The following is a 16,081-nucleotide window of genomic DNA, read 5'->3' on the forward strand; positions in this document are numbered from 1 at the left end:
ACCTGGACCCCCAGGAGAGCCCCAGACCGGAGGACCAGGGTCCTGGCGCATAGGACATTTGTCTATTTTCAGGCAACCTGGCAGCTCAGGATGACATGTGGACACACAGCAGGACCCAGCAATTCCTTATATAAACCTTCATCCTGCAGGGGGCAGGGTCGAGGGCGGAGGGTGGAGGGCGGCTGGAGCTCTTCCAGCAGAGGCAGGCTGAAGCTTGCCTCTGACAACCAAAGCTGTCTGCTGAGATTCACAAGCAGGCTCCAGGAGGACACAGAGAAACTTTGGAGAGCAGACTTGAAGCACTCTGACCCACTAAGGAAGGCTCAGGTTACCTTCCCATGATATTCTTTCATAAGATGCTAATGACAGCCATTCTCTATTCCTTAGGGCAGGTCCTGGAGGGACTTCTAGTGTCTTGTTTGAATATGCTTTTCATGCATTCTCTCTCCAAGGTAGACTTTAATTCAGACTGGCTTCCCTTTCTGCTACTCGGTCAACAGATATTTAGGAAGCCTCTCCAGCTGGCAGGGCAGGCTAGTCTACTTGGCAGTGGTGTGGTGCCCTAGCCACCCCTAGCACCCACTTCCCCCAGAGCTTTCCATTCCCCTACTGAGAAGACACCTGTGTCGGCAGGAGCCCACAGGCAGGCCTCCCCCTTCTGCAGGCCCCATAAACCTTCAGAATCCCCATCCTCCAGCCAAGAGAGGCGGCTGAGAGGGCTGGTGAGTGGTTCTGGAACTATGGCTGTGTGGAGCTGGATACAGGGAGTGCCCATCCTGGTGGCAGGGCCCCCACCGCTGGGTCCTGGGCATGGCCCCTTAAGCCCTGGGGCTGCCACCTGCACCTGGTCTGTGGACAGCCCTCCCCGTGCCTGCTCCCTGGATCAGCTCTTGGCTGGTCTGGCACGGGCCCGGTCCCTGGCCCCTTGAATATCTTTATGTCCCTGGAGTTTGCTTCCCATCCAGGCCCGAAGCCTGATAAAGAGCCCTCCAACCCTTACAGTGCCAAGCCCTAATCCTCATTTGGCAAGGCAAGAGTTGATCTGGAGTCTGTCTCCTCTCAAGAACCTGCCTCCACTCACCAAGGTTCTATTATGGGCCTCAAGAGCTGACTTGAGGAATCTGGAAGAGCTTCCTCCAAGAGCCTTAAGGGGATGCATTCATTTAGGAATCACCGGACCAGCAGAAATGGCCGAGGGGTGAAAGGGCCACATGGCATCCAAGCCCCAAGGCTACAGTGTGGAAGCGGGTTTCAGCAAGACAAGCCATGGGCATGGAGCCAAATGGAACAGACGCCACCAAGATGCTCATGGGTCTTCTGCAGCATCCAAGATTTCTCTCAGCTTCCTCCTCTGTAAATGGGATCAAGTCCGGAACAGTGGGTCAGACCTAGGTACACAGCCAGACAGGTCTGGTCTTTTATCTTGGGAGAGTTCCTTAATCTGCCCGATCTGCAGGTACATGGTCTGTAAAAGGGTCATGTTTACCCTTTGTGGCTGTTGACAGGGCTACAGGAAATGTACATAAAGTACCTGGCATCCAGCAGGGCTCCGTATGTGGGAGTGAACTATGACTTCATAGGCCGGGTTTGAGCACTAAATCAAATGAGATAACATATATGCGGGGGCTTGGTGAATTACAGTGCACAAATGGTAGCAATTAACCACTTACCGGTGTGTCCCCCTCTCCCGGGGCCTCATGGCTCTCTCCTTCTTTCTTTCTCACTCTAGTTTATCTTTTCTTCTCTGACTTAGCCTCATTTTGGCTTCTCTTTTTCTAGTCTCTTCTTTCTCTACCCATCCCCGTATCCTTTAGAGCCATCATCCAACACCAGTTTCATCTGCCCTCCCTCCAGAACCTACAATGGTTCCCTACTGTCTGTCCTGCATTCCAAACTCAGTAGCAGCAGCACCACCCACCCCCGAGCCACCAGCTTTCCTTCCTGTCCCTCCCCAAAGCAGAGGCTTCCCACTGGTGAGCAGCTTTCCTTCCTGTCCCTCCCCAAAGCAGAGGCTTCCCACTGGTGAGCAGCTCTCCTTCCTGCCTCCCCTACACCCATGCATGGCCTCCCCTCTGTCTTCTCTCATGCTGGTCCCCAGCCTGGAGAGCTCATGTTTGCTTGTTGCTGTCTCAACAAATGCAATCCCACCCATCCTTGAAGACTCAATTAAGTTCAGTTTTTGAGTCAACAAATATGTTTCAAGCAGCTACTCTGGGGCAGGGTCTTTTGAAAGGGTTCTCTTTTTGGGGAAATCACCTTAAAATTATAGTCAGAATGTTCTAGCTATGTGACCTCAGGAAACTTACCTACCTTCTCTGAGCCTACCTTGTACAGTAGTTTTGAGGATTAAGTAGTTTGTAAAGTTTCCAGCCCAGTGCTGAGTGCATAGAAAATGGTTAATAAATAATAGCTACTTTTGTTATCCTGGTTCTTTGACATAGAAAATGAAGCCACACGGACCAGCTGAGAGTGTTGGGTTTTCACTGTGCAAGTAGCTAAAATCAAATATCCTCTCACTCTAGTGCTCAGCCAGGCCTCCAAACTCCATGTCACAGAGCATCCTTGGAGACCCCATCATTTGACACTCATTTGTAGTCAGCTTGCCTATGCAGGCAGTTACGCTAGGCATGGAGGTGGGGGTGGCATATGAGGCTGGCATGTCCAGAACAGCTTCACAAAAAGAGGAGTGGAAGCAGGTAATAAGGATACGGGGTCACCATGCCAACTGGAACATCCCCGGCAGACTGGACACGGCCCCAGCTTTATCTACAGGGCCCACCCTATCCACCCCCAGGACCTGTCTCTTCTCCAGGCCCCAGCTCATTCTCCCTCCCCCGACTCTCTCTGCCCCTGCCATCTGACCTCCCTTCTGTCCTTTCAACATGGAAAGCTCTGTGCTTGCTCAGTTTCCAAACATGCTCCTCCTCCTGTCCCAGACACTACTTCAGCCCACGCACCTCCAAAGACGTGCACACTTCTCTTAGAGCCAGTCTCTGTCCATCTTTGTCAGATGCCCTGCTTTCTTTCAGGATGTTATCAAAAGAGCATGGGCTGGGTTTGAATCCCACTCTCCCACCCTCCAGCTGACGTCCAGCAAGCCACAGCTCCTCTGGGACCCATGCGCCTCACCAGCACCGTGGAACACCGTGACTGCAGATGTAAGGGTCTCCCGCACATGCTAGGGGCTCAGAAGCAACAGCTGACAGTAAAAGATGGAAACACCCTTTGCAGCCGCTGGACATCAAATAGCTTCAGTGCCAGGCCAAAGAGCCAGCTTTTAGCCCAAGCCAGGAAAGCAGAGTAGAGAAGGGTTAGCTGGAATCTGCAAGGTGGACCACCAGGAGAGAGCAGCAGGACCTCATGTCCAGGCCTCTAACCACCCCCTGTCTACCCTAGGGCCTGTGGCTGGGCCTCAATCATCTGTACCAGGTCAACGGCTCCTGCGGAGCAGAGTCTGCGCCCCATGCCTCTGAACTCTTCGTGCTTCTGAGCTCCCAACACAGGGCTGGTACACAGGAGGCCACAATAAAGATCTTTCACCCTGAGGCTGTTGTTGTGTGGCTCTCAGGAGGCCACTTGGCACAGGCTTTCTGACATCTCTGTCTCCTGCCTAGCAGCCTTCCCAGTTAAAAAGAGGCGGGGTTTCACTATGTTGGCCAGGCTCATCTTGAATTCCTGACCTTGGGATCCGCCCACCTCAGCCTCCCAAAAGTATTGGGATTACAAGCGTGAGCCACCACACCCAGCTACTAAAATTACAAAAATTAGCTAGGCATGGGCATGGTGGTGCATGCCTGTAGTCCCAGCTACTCACGAGGCTGAGACAGGAGAATCACTTGAACCCAGGAGGTGGAGGTTGCAGTGAGCCGAGATTGCGTCACTGCACTCCAGCTTGGGCAACAGAGTGAGACTTCGTCTCAAAAAAAAAAAAAAAGGAGGATCCTTGCTCCCCACAACGCCACCCCTCCTCTCCTCTCCTCTCAATTAGATGATGTCTATAAAGCCCCCTGGAGCCAGAAGCACTATAAATCCAAGACATTACCATTAGATCCAGGCCGGGGAAGCTTCAAGGAGTCGAGCACTGGGGGAGGGGCCCTGGGGGGTCTGCACCAGCTGAACTGAATAAGGTTTCTCCTGACCCAGATGTTTTAGTCACAATGGATGGCTGCTGCTGGCTCCTCGAGTTACAAGGAACCCGGGAGGGCAGAGCTGGCCGAGTTTCACGCTTGTTGAGTGCTTCAGATTATTTGTCTAGTGTTTGTGGTTGGAGCAAGTTCAGCTGAATCTCTTAAAATTTATCTTTTGGCCCATGTGAATTTAAGGGCTGGGGGATTCTCCTGGTTGTCACTTGTTTGCACCGATGGTGGCCTGTTCTCAGGGCCCCTTCCTGCTGTCCCTGAGGAGGAACTGAGATGTGTTGGCACTACAAGCTGGAATTGGAGCCCCGGAGCCAGGCATTGTGGGGTCTCTTGATGCTCTTGAGTGCATTTCTCACCCCTTTCCCTCCTTTGATGACTTCTCCCAGGGAGGTAATAGGAGCTCCAAGCCTCGGCATCCTTCTCTCCCTTTACCAGCTGTTGAACATTAATTGCAGGTTTTAATTCCTGCTGATCTGGCTTACCCACTATGGGGCACACAGCACACGGGAACAGGACATAAGCTAGGTGTTTAACCCATCTTTGGTCTTTAGATGAACACGTTGGCCAGGAGATCTCGCCAGCTGATCACCGATAGATCCTAGTCTGACCTGGTGGATCTCCCAATTGATCCCTCCTTTAGCAGAGCATCACTGATGCAGCCACACCTCTGTCCACCCCATCGCTGCCATCAACCTCCCACCCCACCACAACCTCCCCATCACTTTGTCTGCCATCCACCCTCACCTCAACACCCTCCCCCTAATCTCCCACCCTCAAGGAATACTTAAGATGCTGATCCAGTCAAAAGGAGCCCCTTGACAGGAACACTTCAAGGAAGGGCCATTTAAACCAGGATCTCGGCTGGGCATGGTGGCTTATGCCTGTAATTCCCGCACTTTGAGAGGCCGAGGTGGGCAGATCATCTGAGGTCAGGAGTTCGAGACCAGCACGACCAACATGGCGAAACCTCATCTCTATTGAAAATACAAAAGAAAAAAAAATAGCCTGGCATGGTGGCGGTGCCTGTAATCCCAGCTACTCAGGAGGCTGAGTCAGGAGGATTGCTTGAATCCAGAAGGCAGAGGTTGCAGTGAGCCAAGATCGCGCCATTGCACTCCAGCCTGAGCGACAAGAGTGAAACTCCATCTCAAAAAATAAAATAAAATAATAAATAAACAAACCAGAATCACAATCTGTGAGCAGAAGATCCCAAAGAAATTAGGAGTTCCAATGGGATATGCAAAGGGCACTAGGCTTGTAGCAAGCCTGGCCTGTGGCTAGAATCTTGTGCCTCATGCTGCATGTCCCTGACAGCCCAAAGGACCACAAAGCCTGGCGTGATTGATCAATGAACACCCATTTGAAGTGTCTCTGGATTTAGAGTGGTCCTTGTCATCTAAGAGGAAGAGCTATGAAATTTTCCTGGTGTGCACAGAAGGACATATCCCTGTCCTCAAGGGGCTCACAGTATCTTTGAAGATACAGAGTAAAAAAGCAAAACAAAATGAAAACCTATGGGCATAAGGATAAACTTGGACCCATGATAAGTGCAATGAAGGAAAGGCCCGTGGTGCTGTGGGAGACCCAGAGGAGCATGTTCTGACCTCACCGGGTGGTCCTGGGAGGCTTCTCTGAGGAGGCATCCGAGCTGCCTGCTCCAGGCCTCCTCTCCCATCCTCCTTGCATGACCCTTGTCTGAATGAGCTGCGCCACATCCCTTCTCCATGGCGGTCACTCCTATGGGTACCACATGCTAATAAAATGCCCACAAATGAAGAAGCTGTCCCCAACCCCAGCATCTGGACATCACACTCATTAGACCTGACAACTGAGACCTCAGCGGCCACCTGCGTGTGATGCACACCTGGCACCAAAACCCCCAGGCGCTGACTTGTCCAAGCAGAAGCTCCTGGCATTGTGGTAACTCTGGTACTAATGTAACTTCTCAGAGCCTCAGTGCTTTCCACTGTAAAATGGGCCTGCCTCACATGATTACAAGGAGGATCAGCCAAGACAAAGGCAGGGAGTGTCCCTTGTGAGCTAGGGAGCTGGGGGCATTGGGGATAGACTGTTTCTGAGTTCCGAAGGTGGCAGATGGAGGCTGGGATGGTTTTCTTTCAGACAACTCCACCCCTAGAGATGCTGGTTCTGCTCAGTGACACTGACTTTTCTATCTCTGACTCAGAAGTGACCTACCTCAGAGGCGTGAGGCTGCTCAGCGGATCTGGGGAGGAAGGAGTTCACAGCTGTCCTGGGAGAGGCTTGTCTGATTGTCCATCAGTAACAGCTTCAGGGTGCAGACAGCTGGAGACAGTGAGGTGGAGGCGGCTGGGAGACCAGGGAACCCAGACAGAAGGACAGGAAGGTGAGGGCTAAGACGGGAGGGAGAGGAGCCAGGGAGGGGGTGAGCATGTGGTCCCCCAGGCTGGCCCCGTGTTAAATATAGCCCCAGCCCATTGTTCCTCAAGTAATTGTATTTCGGCTTTTTCCCTCTTGAGAGGCACCTAATTGAGGAACTGGCCAAGACAGGGGCTGCCTGGAAGTTCCAAGAACACAATTGTCTTCATGATGAAAATTAAAATTGTATATTTTTAAGTTTAAAAAAGCAAACAGTCCAAGGTCATACACTGGCCCTGTGCCTCCTGAAATCCGGCTTGTTTGCTATTCTTCCTCAAGGTGCCTGGGTCTGGGGGCCCAGAAGCCAGGGTCAGCCGAGGGCCATCCCTGGAAAGATGGCAGAGAAGCAGACCCAGTGGAACATTAGGTCATCCTGGCCAGCTGAGCCCCAGACGGCTTGTCAGCACCAAGTGGGACTTTGAGGACAAGCTCAGTAGAGGTGTCCAGCTCGGAGCCCCCCAGCAGGTGCCAGACACCCTCCCTCATCTCGATGTGAGCTAACCAGCCTAAAAGCAACGCTTGCTGGCCTGGGGGGACCAGACCCAGGAATAGGAAGAGGAGGAACCTCCACTTCTAGGCACCAGGTCCAGAGCTTCCCCTCCTGAAGCCAGCATGCCTGTGAGGATGGGATAAATAACTGCACATCTGCGCTGGCCCCTACTTGTCTGTGTTCATGCCCCTCCCTCCCTGTCTCTCTCTCTGTTTTTGTTTCTCTCTCTCTCTCTCTCTCCCCACCGCCCCGCCACTCTTGCTCTCTCTCTCATATTTTTGCTCGTCAGAGAATCTCTGTGGCATTCAGGAGTCTTCATCCCATTTGGCAGAGGGGCAAGAGCACACCAGAGGGATGGCTGAGGACTGGCTGGGGATCAGCCAGTGGGCAGAGCAGGGCTAGGAGTCCAGGGTTTGGAGTCCACCTGGTGGCCTCCACTCTCCACTTCTCCCCTCTCACAGCTCTCCCTGGCACTGTCCCTCCCAGCGCCACTGCCCCAGGGAAGAGGGCAGCCCCAACATTCCCCTCCGCTCCCCTACCCAGGCTGTCAGATGACCCTGGTGGCCTTCCCACCTCCACACTCCAGGGAGAGTGGCTGAGGGGTCAGACCATCGGGTTCACGAGGCCAGGCTTCCTGGCAACCACAGCTGTGCACTCCCGGAGCAGGGGAGTGGATTCTGCTCCACCAACCCTGGCTCACGCTGGCCTGCTCTTGACAGAAGAGAAGGTGAGGGGACGCTGAGTGGGGCTGAGTCTCAGGACCCAGCTTGGCCTCTAAACATGACCACTCTCCTGTGTCTAGCAGGCAGCTGGAGCCTGCAGGGAGCAGGTGAGGAGGCCCAGATGTGAGCTGGGAAGGTGGAGACAAATATTCACCTTCATAACAATAACAAACCCTCATGTAACCTGACTATGGGCCAGGCACTGTGCTAAGCGATTTACATGCTGACTCACCAAATACCCACAATGGCCCTGTTACTATCCCCATCTTACAAAGGAACTCGTGCTCTGAGAGGTTAAATCCCAGAGGTTAAATCCGGAGATCTTGGGATTCAAACGCAGTCTGGCCCCAGAGACTTGGGCTCCTAAGCACTTCCCCATGACAGCTCCGGAGCCCTTCCCCACACAGACACTGCACAAACAGGGCAGGCTTCATGGGTGTGACTGCAGTCGCCCTGGCCCCATTCTGGGTTTAATGCTCTGCCATGGCCATTTTGAAATTCCGAACAATTTTTGACAAAGGGGGCCACATCTTGCATTTGCACTGGGCCCTGCGGATCACACAGTCAGTGCTGGGAGCCGAAGGCGTGGCAGAAAAGGTCATTCTCGGGAGGGAAAGCCGGCTGCTCACCTGTCTGCCCGCCACTTTTCATTCACTAGTCTCTGCCTGATCTTTCTCCAGCTCTGTTTGGGCATCTACTGGGGGTCACCCGGGCTCTAAATTTGTGTCTTTCTTGGAACAGTAACACATGAGAAATGTGAAACACTTCATCCCCCTGCCCCATGCCAAGGCCCTGGCCAGCCCGGCTGGGAGGTGAGGCCTCTGGAGCCCTTCCTCCCTCACCTCCTGGTGATGGATGTGTATATACATGACCCTCCCAACCTGAAGCAGGCTGCACAGCCGCAACCTTGAGCTCAGTTGCAGAACCCCACCTGCTCAGAGCCAAGCAGTGGGCTAAGCTCGCCCCCTTCAGAAGTTCCCCCACCCCCACCCTGCCAGCTGTGGAAAGTGATCAGCAGGGTCAGGGCCTGGCACACTAGGCTCTGGGCAGCCTTCACCACAGTTCCAGCAGGCCCAGAAAGGCAGACCTCTCCTCAGAGAGGACAGCTTCATGCCGAGATGCTGGAAGGGACAAGAACAGGTGCTGGACATGGTGGGTGGGGGGCAGGGCAGGAGAGCACTGGCGTTCCTTCCCAGCTCTGCCCTGCTTCCAGGAGGACCTGTGCATGCCACCCGGCCCATCTGGGCCTCTGCTTTCTCGCCAGTAACATGAGTGGGCCAGACCCGAAGAGTTGGAGGTCCCTTCTTGCTCCCAGATTCAGCAGTTCTGGGACTCATGTAGATGGGCACATCACAACCTCCAGCAGCAATTTTTTTTGTTTCTTTTAGAGCCACCACACAAAGACCTGAGTTCCTCTGGTTGAGAGGAAGCCCTAAGATGACCCCGGCAGCTACAAACATCCTATCATCCCACCAACCCCAAGACTCCGGCCAAGGCCCAGATGACACTTCCATTCATCTGGCTTGGGGTCGGGGCAATCCTGGAGTCAGTCCCTGTGCCAGACAGAAGGAATGCTCTGATTGCCCAGGCCTGGTTCCACTGAGTGAGAGCTGGCAGTGAGGGAGGGACAGCTCTCGGAGGAAAGCCTGGGGAGGGGAGTCAATATGGCCCAGGCCATCCTCACTGACTCCCCCGCAGAGGGGCCGCCCCCTCCTCTCTGGGCCACCAAGCCTTCCATGCATACCTGTAGCAGTGACAGGCATACCCATCTGGATCCCCTGTAAGGAATGAGCTTCTCCAGCAGAGACCATAGGACAACATCTCATTGATCTGCGTATCCCAGCATTCTGCTGAGAACAGGGCATACGGTCAGTGCTCAGCGAAGATGTACTGGATGAGGGCTTAAATTAGAGGGCTGCAGAAAAGAATGCTTTGGAGCATTCTAGAGCACATGCTTCAAGATCCATCTCAAGTGCCAGCTTGGTCATGGAGCAGGAGCCCACTTCATTTAGGAGTCTGTGTTCAAAATAACAGCAGCAGCAACAACAAAAGCTATCAGAGTGGTTTAAATAAAAAAAGGAATGTATTATTCACATAAGCAGGGAAATTCAGAGGTAAAGTGAATGTCAGGACTGGTTTTGTTACAGGATCCTTGAGGTGTTGCTTTTCTGGCTGGAAACTTCTGTGGCTGGTGGTGCCTTTGCCCCAGTTTTGCTCAGGCCCACTGGGCCTGTCCACTCAGGCCCAGTTCTGTCTTGTTCTGTCCACTCAGCCTGGCAGTCTGCACTCAGTTCACACTACCAGCCTGGATCCCACACCTCCCAGGGAGACTGCGAGTCAGGTGTGGAGTGGTGAGGGGTGTGTGAGCAAGTGTGGGGTCCAGCCACTGTGCACAGTCAGACACACGAGCTGCCGCTGTGGGAGGGGCAGCTCCAGGTGCCAGCAGGCACAGGTGCCGGCTCTCTGGGAGGCTGTGGCTGGACCAGGTGCACCACAAGCCGCTTCCCCAGCTGACACCACAGAATGTGGTGGTGCCTAGAAGCTTGGAGACGCCAGGAACCGCAGGGCCCCAAAGAGGGAGTCACGGCCCTGGCTCAGGGAGCTCCCAGGCTTGGGGTCCCCAAAGGGCCGCAGCCATTCTCTCCTTCTCTTCACCCACAACTTGGAGAGCAAGGGGCATGTTTCAGCCCTGTTTGTGTTACAGGTCTTTTAGCCTTGCCATTTGGGAAGTCCTCAGTTCTTGTCCTGTGTCCAGGAAGAATGAGGTATACAGACAAGCAGAGGGTGAGCAAGATGAAGAGGAGCTTTATTGAGCAATGGAGCAGCTCAGAGGAGACCCACAGTGAGCAACTCCCCTCTGTAGCCAGGGTGTCCATACAAGTGTTCGGCTCTCAGCAGAGAGGGTAGCTTCTCTCTATAGCTGTAATGCTGGTTGTCCCATCGTCTCTTCAGCTCTCAGCAGAGAGGAGACCTCCTCTCTGCAGCTGATTGTCCCATCCTCTCTCCATCCTCTAGTTGAGTCTCACTGAGTCTGGGGTTTTTATGGGCTTGAGAAGGGAGGAAATGTGTGCTGATAAATCCATGGGCAGCCATGGGCAGGCCCAAGGAAAAGCACCACAAGTTTGCCCCTCTGGTTCACAGGAATGGTGACCCAGCCCCACCGGCTTCAGGACCTTCCCAGCTTGAACAAGGTGTGTCTTCACTGGGGACCCACCCTCTTCTGCCCAGGAGCCTGTCTGCCTCCTGCCACTGTTCAGGGCACCCAAGCCATTCATACTAAGGGGTCCCTACAGGCCAGTGCTGAGCTGTCCTCACATCCTCTTAGCCTCTTTCTCGTGCTTGTCAGCGCCCAAAGTCCAGAGGGGGCTGAGGAGGCAGGGGGCTGGCATGTCAGCACCACCCTGAGCGTGCGCACACCCAGCTGGGCTGTGACAGTGCCGGGCTTGGTCCCATCCTTACTCTGAGATTGGAGTGGGCGCTGGTAGTGGGGAAAGGTCAGGCAGCAGAAGCAGACACCTTCAAGCCTGCAAGGATAAGGGGGGCCTTCCTAGGCACCAGAGAGTGCAGAGATGCCTGGGTCCGCAGTCACAGCTGGGTGACTGCAGCTGTACCCAGAGGGCAGGACTCTTGCCTGCTCCTGGCCCCCAAAAGCACGGGGAGGCCAGGTCCACAGCAACAACATGGGCAGCTGCAGCCACGCCCGGCTTCTGCCAGCTCTACCCTGGGCCCAGGTCTGCCTCAGGGCCCCTCTCTGCTGGCCCCTCTGCCTCTAACTGTGCTGCTCCCCCACCATTGGGTGATTCTGCCCGGCCCCATTGCTGTGGCCCCCAGGGCAGTGGACTCTGGGAGGCTCCCAGGGGCAGGCTCCAGGGACTGTCTGCCTCCTCCCTGCAGCGGAAGTGGGCGAGAGTGGCAATGTAGAGCCAGAGTCCGGAGCGGCGGAGGCTCCAGGCCTGGCAGTGGGTCCCGCTCAGCCACACAACTGTGAGAAAGGTGCAGTCAGCTGCCTCAGGTATGGGGGGCACAGGGGATGCAGGGCACAGGGGTCCCACTGCCGCCACTGCCACTCCCACATCTGCTCTTGTGGCCACCGCCTGCACCCTCCGGCTGCAGCCAGTGCAATGGCAGCAGCCGCTCGGAGCAGCCCGCCGCTGCTAATCAGCTTGACCCAGGGGCTCAAAAATGTCACCAAGGACCTAGTTTCATTGTTTCACCTCTGCTTTTCAAGGCTTTATATTTATCATAAGGCTGACTTCCTGTGTGATCTCAAGGTGACTTTTAGAATCTCCCTTGACTACATGCTCATCTCTCACATCAGAGACAGAGACAAGAGACAAGAGAGAGAGAACCTCTCAGCAGGCAAAGCAGATGTCCCGAGATTCACTCTGATTGAACCACATGTCCACCCAGGAGCCAGTGACCGAGGCCAAGAATGGAATATGCTGGCTGGTGTGAACCCAGCAGGATCCATTTCTACTGGAAGCTGGAGCAGAATTCGCTGCGTCTGCAGCATAAGGGCTCTGTGCAGGACAGGTGGATCCTCAGGGAATACCAGGGCCCTGGGACGAAAGCAGACGGGCAGGTAGTGGCAGCTAGAAAAGCCCACTGTACCTTCCCCAGTCCCCAGGCGGCGGGCTGCTCACCCTGACTCTGAGCCCCCAGGAGCCGTTTCCTGCTTTCCCTGCACTATTGTCACACGTGCATTAGACTATGAACATGGTGACAGCAAGAACCACCACTTATTGACCTCTATATGCCCCAGTCTCAGGAGTTTTCTCGGGCCCTGTACTTGATGGGCATTCGGCCAATGCTTGTTCAAAGGCAAAACCCAGACAAAGCTGCCCATGCAGGACTCCCGTGACATAGACGTCCCTCTGCCCAAAGTGGCCATAACAACTTCCTGTTTGTTTTAAAACATGGATGCTTATTCTTTTCCTTGCATGATTTCTTAATTTGGGAAATGAAGTATGACTCCAGGAAGCGGGTTTGTAGGTGCCTCACTGCCTGTGCTTCCTGCTCCGGGCAGAGGTGGGACGGAGGTTTGCAGTTTCCTCCAGATGCCCACTTCCCCCCGGGGTGGCGGATGACACAAATGTGGTTACTCCCAAGCCCAATCACGGCATCCATGCAGCAGAGATATTGGGGCAGCCCCAGGAAACCCAGCCTTCGGCACATCACAAGCTTGGACTCTGGGACTAAAAACAGCCTCAGGCAAGGATCAAAGAGTTCTTCCCACCGTGGAAGAAACCCCAGGGGGCATGAGCTCATCACATACTCTCCAGATGGGGGGTCTCCAGATGGGGGATGGGCTGGTTGGCCAAATGTCACTGTCTCCTTTGCTACATTCTTTATCTAGTCCACAGGGTTCCAATAGTGGCTGAAGATCCACAGCTTCGCCCCTACCCCACCAACCTCATCAGGCCTGTCCTAGGGCAATGAGGGCAGAAAGGACCCGAGACTGGCTCCTAGGCCTCAGCCAGCCCATCAACCAAGGAAATGCTCAGTCACATACCCAAGGGGACCTGTAGACTGTAGTGGGCCACCCCCCAGCCCTCCCTGCACAGACCAGCTGTGTAACCTCCTGCTCCTATTCCTCAACCTACCCTCCCCACTGCACCACCACCCCCCAGGGCTGGCCAGTAGAAATAGGGCCAGAACACAAGAAATTGTTAGGAATTGAGTAGCATGCAGCCCCAAGACACACCCCTGCTCTTCTTCAAGGCAGCTGTGGACACCACTTACTCTTCAACCAATCTTTGTCTTGCAGCTTGAAAAGTGTAAACAAGGAGGGACAAGGCAGTCATAGCCCCAAGGAAGGGGCTGCAAGCTAGCACTGGTATCTCAGGAGCCAGGCAGCTGGAATTTGAGGAGAAAGCTGCAGGATGCCTGGCAGGTGGCCTCACGCCTCTGCACTTTCTAGGCCTTTCCAAGGGCAAGAGCCACAGGGAGTTGTGGAAGGAGAGGGAAGCATTTTGCACTCCAGGCAGGGTTCAGGGCAAAGCATGGTGAGCAGGAGTAAGGTCCATGTTCCTGACTTTGAGTGGAGGGTGGGGCAGAGGGGTGACACTCAGACACCCACTGCCCCTGAGCCACCCTCACCCCACAAAGACTTGTCTAAGATGCAGCAGCTTGGCTTCCGTCCACTTTACTCATGGGGCTTCTGAACAAGAAGGCGAGGGGGATTGAAAGGGGTCCGCTGCACACGCTTTTGATGAGCATCTCTGGGGCTCCAGGGCTCCGACCGTGGCTGGGGAGGAAACTCAGGCTGGAAGAGTGTCATTGGAGGGCAGTGGGGGCAGCCAGGCAGAACTTCAACTGCAGAGGGACATCTCCCCCTCAACCCTGTCCTTGCCCACAGGAAAGCACGGCACTGGGCAACAGCCAATGAGAGTGAAGGGCGTGGGTTGCATTCCCTGGGGCTGTGTACAAACCCCACTTTTCAAAACCAGTTTCAGTTCCAGGCTTTGTCCTGTGGGGTTGTGGTGTGTTGGGGCTTTGGCCTGAGGGGAGCCAGCTGAAGGCACCTGGCGGGGTCAGGCTTCCTGCTGAGCCCCTCGTCCAAGCAGGCCTGGGTCCCCCTTCAGAAGCCACCACAGCCAGGCCTGTTGGGGCTTTCATTTTTCTTTGGAAAATTCTTTAGGCTACTTTGCATTTATCCCCATAGACTGCTCCCCTCAACACACACACAAACACACACATACTCATAAAACACAAGCAACCCACAGGCCTTTCTATGCTACTGTGGATTCCCGCCCATCCTTCTCAGTGTATGCACATTCCTTTGGGATAATTTTATGTATTGTGGATAAAAATTATGTGTGTATTTTTATCTTGCTCTGTCCACCTGATATATCACCTACATATTTTAATGTGTAAACACTGAGTGATAGCACTGGCTATTTTAAAAAAGAAAACCTCGGCCGGGCACAGTGGCTCATGCCTGTAATCCCAGCACTTTGGGAGGCCAAGGCGGGCAGATCATGAGGTCAGGAGATCGAGACCATACTGGCTAACATGGCGAAACCCCGTCTCTACTAAAAATACAAAAATTAGCTGAGTGTGGTGGTGTGCACCTGTAGTCTCAGCTACTTGGGAGGCTGAGGCAGGAGAATCGCTTGAACCTGGGAGGTGGAGGTTGCAGTGAGCTGAGATAGTGCCACTGCACTCCAGCCTGGGCAACAGAGCAAGAATCCATCTCAAAGAAAAAAGAAAAAGAAAAAGAAAACAACTGCAGAAGGTGATGCCTTAACCCCAAATGATTCTTAAGTGGGATTATTCAAGGCACTGCAGCCTGAGGGCAGGGGGTAGAGGAAGAGAAGAGAGGGTTGAAAATTCCAGTTCTGAAAAGCTCTAAGCACAGAGTGCGCCGGGTGTCTGAGGAGAAACAGCTGGCCCCGGTTCTGGGCCTAGGGCCTGTTCTGTCCGCCTCCTGGCCCCACCTCTCCTAGGTGAGGGAAATGGTGACACCTGGAAGCAGCCCCAGAAGCCTCCAGGGTGGGGCCTCAGCCAATCCCGCCCCGAGGACGTCCCCTTGAGCACCATTCAGCCACAGAGGAGAAGACAGGCTCAGCAGACAGGGGCAGAGCCCAGATCCCTGCTGAAGGGTGGAGGGCACAGTTTCCATAAAAAGGAAATGCAGGGCCCAGCGCAGTGGCTCACACCTGTAATCCCAGCAAATTGGGAAGCCAAGACAGGTGGGCTGCTTGAGCTCAGGAGTTCAAGACCAGCCTAGGCAACATGGCAAAATGCCATCCCCACAAAAAACACAAAAATTAGCTGGGTGTGGTGGCATATGCCTGTGGTCCCAGCTACTCAAGAGGCTGAGGTAGGAGGATCACTTGAGCCCAGGATGTCGAGGCTGCAGTGAGCTGAGATCACACCACTGCACTCCAGTCTGGGCGACAGAGAGAGACCTGTCTCTGAAAAAAAAAAAAAAAAAAAAAAGGAAATTCAGAAACTCAAAAGCAAAATTAGGCATAAAAGTGAAAACTTGTTTAGAATGAGAAAAGTCCAAACAAATAACAAGATTTAAAAAGCTGACAAATTCCACAAACTTCACAAAATTCAAAACAATATTCCAGACCCTGAATCTGCCTCTGCACCTTCCCAGCCACATGCTCCTCCATGCCCCACCTGCCACGCTCCCCACCAGCAAAAGGGTCTGCTCAGGTCAACCCCAAACACTGCACCTTCTTGCCCAGCACGATGGGCAGGAAGAATGTGCCTGGGAGCCATTCCCACCCCATGATGGCCTTGACCTTGACCTTGACCATACATGGCAGTGCCACGAGCATGTAAATACATCTCCCTAAACCCAAATAGACTCCCCAACT

The sequence above is a fragment of the Pongo abelii genome, chromosome 8 (assembly GCF_028885655.2).
Source record: "Pongo abelii isolate AG06213 chromosome 8, NHGRI_mPonAbe1-v2.0_pri, whole genome shotgun sequence".
Classification (NCBI taxonomy): Eukaryota; Metazoa; Chordata; class Mammalia; order Primates; family Hominidae; genus Pongo; species Pongo abelii.